Here is a 7,616-nt window from a genome sequence, read left to right on the forward strand (position 1 = left end):
AGGAAAGAAGGAAGGAAGGAAGGAAGGAAGGAAGGAAGGAAGGAAGGAAGGAAGGAAGGAAGGAAGGAAGGAAGGAAACAGTCAAAACAAATATGGCCTAAGTAGAGAAGGCCCATTCTGAGGCTGCTGTCCAAGTCCCTACCTGGAAAGGCTGGGTTGCCTCATAACATCAAATTAAAGGAGCCTGAGGACAACTTACTCCAGAGGAGAAAAATAGTAGGACTGGGTTCTGCATGTAATTGGCAATAAGAATTAGCCCAGGAGATTTGGAGTTGCTGTTTTCTACTGTAGGAAAGGTCTGTTATATAAGAATGATTTTTGATCGAAATGCCAGAAGCCCCAAAGGACTTGCTGGAGTCAAATTCCTTGCTGTTAGCTCAGTGCCTCTTGTGAGAGGATTAAGGGGCCAGCATGTCTTAGGGGTGCCTGCCACTGTACAGGCCTCACAGGCTTTTAAAAGACTAGAGCAGCATCGGTGGCAAGCAGACTTCAGAAGAGAAGGGCTGGACCCCTGAGACTTCATGGAGGATCCCTCCACTTGAACAGAACTGAAAATATGCTTTGCGAAATCTGAGCCTTTTGGTATGATTGAAAGTATTCAGCCACTAGGTAGAGGGAAGTCGGGAAATGGATTTATTACCTTTTCAGGTTTGGAATATGCCAAAAGGGCACTGGAACAACGGAGTGGATTAGAATGAGCAGGCTGGCCCAGAAAACCCGATCCTGTTGCCGAAGGTCCCGAAGCTTCCGGTACCAGTTAATTTGGGGATAGTAATGGGCCAGAACAGACTGAAATTGACTTGGGAACGAAAGGTCCTCTCCAGTTAATGGCTAGACTTGTAGGAGGCCCAGTACAGGCTTGCGGATTGCTCCAGCAGCATGACAGGTTTTGCATATGAATGGTGGTATTTGCAAACCAGATTTTCCCGACTATATAGGGTTACTACTCTAGCTGCACCATCTCCTTCTGTGCCTCTGGCACCAGCCTTTTTAGTCTTCTAATATGGTGAGCCCTCAAACAGAAGTGAACTTGGCCGGGATACAGGGATTAAAGATGATGTAACAAACATGGAGGACGAGTCCTTATTTATGTTGACGAAAATTCAGCTGTATGTAAGGCTCCCCTCAATGGCTGTAGCAATGGCCTCAATTAGTACCTGGACGATGGTTTGCTGGTCCAATGATGACAGCTGCATCTATCTATACCCCTTCCAATTTCCCACAACCTCTTCCCTGATTCCACCAGATCAACACTAGCTACTGGTTCCCATTGGACAATGAAGAAGAATTTAGTCCTGTGTGTATGGAGCTTATTTTTTTTCCCCTGTAACACATTTTAGTAGTCTAGTTTCAACCTAGCTTTTTTTTTTTCTTTTATTTAAATATTTTATTTTTTTAGAAAACTTTCCCATGGTTACATGATTCTTGTTTTTACTTTCCCCTTCACCACCACCCCCATATCCAAGGCACATTTCCACTGGTTTTAACATGTGTGATCAATCAAGACTTATTTCCATATTATTGATAGTTGCATTGGTGTGGTCTTTTAGTGTCTACATCCCCAACCATGTCTGCATCAACCCATGTGTTCAAGCAGTTGCTTTTCTTCTGTGTTTCCATGCCTGTAGTTTTTCCTCTGAATGTGGGAATCGTTCTTTTCCATAAATCCCTCAGAATTGTCCTGGGTCATTGCATTGCTGCTAATACAGAAGTCCATTACATTCGATTTTACCACAGTGTATCAGTCTCTGTGTACAATGTTCTTCTGGCTCTGTGGAGCTTATTTTTTTAAGACGATTTAAACCTGAATTCTCTTTTATTTAGGTAAAACTCAAGGAAATAGTCATTTAAAGATGTTACAGCAGGAATGCCAATGCGGAATGTTCCTAACTAGCGATTTCTCCCTTAAACAAAATGATTTTCTTGTTCTGCCTTGGAAATGGCCATTTAACTCTTTATTTATTTATTTCAATATTAATTATTTAGACGATTAACTAAGGTGATCTGTGGGACCTGAGAAACAGCTGAGACAAATGCACTTTCTGTAAACTGAAGATAAAGATGTAATCATATTTGTTATGCTTTCGAAGGCTGCCTTTTAATGCAACATTTAGTTACATTTTATATTTCACTAAATTATCTGACTCCTGGCTAATGGTTTAACAGATACATGGTTTGGGGGTGACACTTATTTAGTGTTCTGTATAAATAGGAAATCCAAAGACAACAGTCTTAATTTAAGGCAGTAATTCACTTGTATTATGATAAACAATCAACAAAAAAAGTAAGGGGCAGCGGGTTGACTCAGTAGACTGAGAGACAGGCCCAGAGAAGGGAGGTCCTGGGTTCAAATTTGACCTCAGATACTTCCTAGCTGTGTGATCCTGGGCAAGTCACTTAAGTCCCACTGCCTAGCCCTTACCATTCTTCTGCCTTGGAACGAATACACAGTATGAAGTCTAAAAGGGAAAGTGAGTTGTTTTTGTTTTTTAACTATAATAGTACTGGAGGCAGCTGGGTGGCTCTGGATTGAGAGCCAGACCTGGAGATGGGAAGTCCATGGGTTTAAGTATGGCTTCAGATTTTTCCTAGCTGTGTGACCCTGGGCAAGTCACTTGATGCCCATTGCCTAGCCCTTACCACTTTTTTGCCTTGGAACCAATACATAGTATTGATGCTAGGACGGAAGGGAAGGGTTTAAAAAACAACAAGGAAAAAAAAAACACAAGAAAAGTAAATCCGAAGATTCAATTTCTTGATGGTAACTTTTAAATTAATGTGTCTGTAAATGTTTCTTTGAGATAGGAAGGTGGCACAGTGGATAGAGTGCCAGTACTGGACACAGGGAAACCTGAGTTCAAATCTGATCTCAGATACTTACTAGCTGTATGATCCTGGGCAAGTCACTTCACCTAGTTTGCCTCAGTTTCCTCATCTGTAAAATGAGCAGGAGAAAAAAAAGGCAAATCACTCCAGTCAAGAAAACCCCAAAGTGGGTCAAGAAGAATCAGGCAGGATTAAAAAACTGAACAGCAAGTTTCTTTATAACTACTCCATGTTCTGGTGTGTCTAATGTTCCAAACCTGAGGATTGAGATTTTGCTTTGTGGCGTATAAGTTTTGCTCTTTTTAGGTTCTGAGTTCCGAAATACATATTTTGCGTTTGACAAGGCAGTTTAATATTTCTATCAAAAAATGAATTTCAGATTGCAATTATCTTTATAAGAACCACTCAAAATAAAATTCTCTTTAAAAGGCAAAAAACAAAACCAAGAACCAGAGTACATTGTACCCATTTCCTGGGAGGGAGGTGCTATTGTTATCCCCGTTATCCTTTGGGAAGGGAACTGAGTCTTTCAGAAGTAAATTGAATTTCCCAGAATTGTATAACAAAGAGTCTGAGGATGGAGTCCAGCTACTTCACCTTGGAGGCTAGGGCAAAGGCTGGGAGAGGTGGGGGGCAGGGAAGTGAGGTAGGGATGGGAAGAATCAACAGGGGCTGTTTGCTTGATGCTGAGATCTAGAGATTCCCATCAGGTGGTCTGGCTTTTGCCATGTGGGAATGGTCTGGCTGTCAATGAATGCTTCAGGATAGGACTTCTATTTTACTAAGTGAAATTCCATATGATGTTGGGAAGGAGGGTTGGAAGGGCAGTCTACACTGTAGGATAGAAAGCTGCACTGTACATCAGTCCTGCTTTAGGTGTAGGGGACCTAGCTGACCCCCTGTGTTATATGGGTGGGAAGAAGGCGTCTTGGCAAGGGGGTGGGCAGGGGCATGGAATGACCCTTCAGTTGTGCTCCAGCATTATGGATGGAAAGCAGATTGGGGATGTCTTCTGTCACAACAGTCAAGCAGCCTTTCCAAAGGAAAGTCAAAGAATCCAGGATGGCCTCAGGATTGTCCAGATTCCTACAGAAAGAAGGGAGTTTAAGACAAGCCTCTGCAAAATTAAAGAGATTGGACTTGTTAATCTATAACCCCAGTTCTCATATTATTGGTTCTAAGACCCTCTCTAGCCCTGACTCTTTTCATTGCCTTACAGCTCTGACATTCCCTGTTTTAAGGATTCTCTCAGCCCTAATATTCCCTATTCTAAGTCCTTCCCAGCTGTGTTGTTCTCTGTTCTAAGTATTCTCTCAGCTCTGACATTCCATGTTCTAAGACATTTCCCAATTCTGACATTTTGGGTTCCAAACTCCCTTTCAGCTCTGCCATTTTCTGTTCTAAGGCTACTTCAGGTTCTGATATTCTCTATTAACCCTGACATTCTCTGTTCTAAGGACTGTCCCAGATCTAATATTCTCTGGTCTAAGGACTCTCCAGATTCTGGCATTCCATATTCTTTCTCAGTTCTGACATTCTGGGTTCTAAGGCCATTCCAGGTTCTGACATTCTCTTTTCTAAGGTCCCTTCCTGTCTTTCCATGCTTTAAGTCCCCTCTTAGCTCTGGCATTCTGGATTCTAAGGACTCTTCCAGCTCTAATATTCTCTGTTCTAAGGATTCTCCCAGCTTTGACATTCTCTCTTCTAAGGACTCCCAGCTCTGACATTCTCTGGTCTAAGGACTCTCCGGGTTCTGACATTGCATGATCTAAAACATTTCCCAATTCTGACATTCTGGGTCCTAAACTCCCTCTCAGCTCTGCCATTTTCTGTTCTAAGGCTACTTCAGGTTCTGATATTTTCTATTAACCCTGACATTCTCTGTTCTAAGGACTCTTCCAGCTCTGATATTCTCTCTTCTAAGGACTCTCCCAGCTCTGACATTCTCTCTAGTAAGGACTGTCCCAAATCTGACATTCTCTGGTCTAAGTACTCTCCAGGTTCTGGAATTCCATGTTCTAAAGCCTTTTTTAGTTCTGACATTCTGGGTTCTAAGGCTATTCCAGATTCTGACATTCTCTTTTCTAAGGTCCCTCCCAGTCTTGACCCATGCTTTAAGTCTCCTCTTAGCTCTGGCATTCTGGATTCTAAGGCCCTTCCTAGTTCTGACATCCTATGACTCTCATTAAAACTTTATTTCCTTTGAGGATCAAAGAGACTTAATTATATGTTATTATGATTTTAAAAGTACCCGTGGCTGTCCAAAACAGTTTTTTAAATTTCACTTTTCCCTATATTGTTATTTTTTCAGAGAAATTGCTCCAACGCAATCCTTTGAATTCAAAATTCATTTTCCATCTTATAAAATCTGTTCCCTCCTCCACCTCCTTATTTATGTATTTTCTCTGTTCTTTCTTTCATTAAATCTTTCAGATGCAGAAGCTGGTGGGGGTGGGTCTCTCATAGAAACAAATTATCTGTGTTCCACATGTTTAGTTTTTAATATTTTTTTAATAAAAAAAGGAGACAAGCACCTTTCCTCCCCCCAGTAGCTTTTTTATGAACTGCTGGATCAGTAAATATAAAGCAGTCCATTATTTGATAGGACAACCTATAAAAACACAACCGAGACACCTGAGCTTGGTCTTAATTTCCTTCCTTCCTTCCTTCCCCAATCACCAGTCAGGATTGTCTTTACCTACCACCCCAAAGCCCTTCTCAGATGTCTCTTCTCTCTCCCTTTCCTCCAGAGGTAAGTCATCTTCAGGTCTGTGAAATGAATCACTCAGCAAACTCCTTCTAAGCATCAGCTGTGAGCCACATACTGTGCTAGGATCTGAGGAGGAAAACAATTCCTACTCCCAAGAAGCTTACATCCTAATGGGGAAGAGAAAAAACAAGGGCATATTTAATGATACAAAACATACTCATGAAGCAAATAAAGATAAATATATACAAAGCCTTTAGATGGATAGATCTGTAGAATTTGTGAAGGGGAGTAATGTTTAATTAAGCTGTCAAAGTAAGTTTGGGCAGCTAGTTCCCTAGCACAGTGGACAGAGTGCTGGGCCTGGGGTCAGGAAAATGTGAGTTCAAATCCATCTTCAGAGACATACTAGGTATGTGATCCTGGGCAAGTCGCTTAACTCTGCCTCAGTTTCCTCCTCTGGAAAATTAACTAGAGAAGGAAATGGCTATCCACTCCAGTATCTTTGTCAAGAAAACCCCAAATGGGGTCACGAATTGGCAGGCATGACCAAACAACAACTTTTTCCAAGAAAGACTCCACCTCATCCTCCTTATTTCTGATAATTCTTAACTTCAATTGAACATTTCAACTCAATAAATATATTAAGTGGCTGCTGTGAGAGGCATAGTGCTAATTCTTGACAACAATGAAACAGTTCTTGCCCTCCTGGAGCTGACATATTTAAAAAAAATTTTAAACACTTGCCTTTTGTGTTGGAATCAATACTAAATATTGGTTCCAGGAGAGAAGAGTGGTAAAGGCTAGGCAATTGGAGTGAATGACTTGTGCAGGGTCTGTAAAAATAAAAAGTGAAAAATAAACTATTTATTGAAAATATAAGGATAAAAGAATTTCTAACTCTAAGGGATTCTAACTCTACCCAAATAAAACTCCCTGGTTCCACAAGGAACCACTTCTCCTGTGTCCACAGGCTACTCTGATCCTTCCTGATCTGACTAAGTCAAATTTTTACTATTCTAAATAAGCTACCAATATTATCCTTATAATTCTTAACTTCACCTTCAAGTCAAAAATAACAAGGGCTAACTGGTTGAGTCTCAACAAGAATCAAGTTAGGTCTCTGAGCCCAAACCAAAGACCAGGTTTTTCTTTGGTCTTCTCAGAGTTAAAACAATCTATAAAAACAGTAATAGATGGTCAATAGTGTTTCCCAAGTTGGAAAAAGAAAACACTAAGCTCCTTCAGGTCTTTCCCTCAAACAGTGAGAGGCAAAGATGTTATCTCCTCTAGCCCTGAGGGAGAGAGTGTGTGACTCTGCCAACTGCCACTCCCAGAGAGAGTAACTATCACGGAAAAACCATTTGACTTAAAACTGACACTGTATTTGCTCTGTTTGAAACTCCAATTCTTTCTTAAGCCAGCTTCTCTACTTCTTATCTCTAAACTAATATAACAATACTTAAATTTCTAATATCATCCTTATAGGTCACATAGCTAGGAAGTATCTTTGGTAAGATTTTAACCCATTTCCTCCAAGAACTCTGGACCTGGCTCTCTTTCTACTGAGTTACCTAGAGGCCCTTGGAGTTTAGTTTCTGCAACATAAACTGATAGAGGATGAGAGCACTAACAGCTGAGATAGTGAGAACAAGGTTCCAGAGTGCAGGATAGGTATGCTCCCCTCTGATTCTATTGTGAGCTTTTAGATCTAGAGGTATAAGGGACCTTAGAGGTTATCTAGTAGAATCCCTTCATTTTAGAGGTGAAATAACTGAGATCCACAGAACATAAATGACTTTGCTGCGGCTGTCCAGTTAGTGAAAGAGGCAGGATTTGAACTCAAATCCTGTGACTCCAAAGCCAGTGAGTTTTCTCTTTCTACTCTAAGGGACCTTAGAGATTATCAAATGCAATTCATTTTTTAAAATGAGGAAGCTTAAGTCCAGAAAGCACAAATTTTTAATTCAACTTAATTTGTTTAGCATTTATTAAGCTAGACATTGTCCTAAGTGTTTATGACTCATCCAAAAATACACAGCAAATAAGTAGAAGAAAATGGGATTCAAAACTAGGTTTTCTG

At 40.7% G+C, this 7,616-nt stretch overlaps 1 pseudogene; it reads left to right on the forward strand.

Annotated features, from left to right (window-relative positions):
- The first annotated feature begins 180 nt into the window (after nt 1-180).
- LOC123256889 lies at nt 181-1,340 on the forward strand (annotated as a pseudogene).
- Nucleotides 1,341-7,616: the final 6,276 nt, after the last annotated feature.

This window comes from Gracilinanus agilis, chromosome 1, assembly GCF_016433145.1.
Source record: "Gracilinanus agilis isolate LMUSP501 chromosome 1, AgileGrace, whole genome shotgun sequence".
NCBI lineage: Eukaryota > Metazoa > Chordata > Mammalia > Didelphimorphia > Didelphidae > Gracilinanus > Gracilinanus agilis.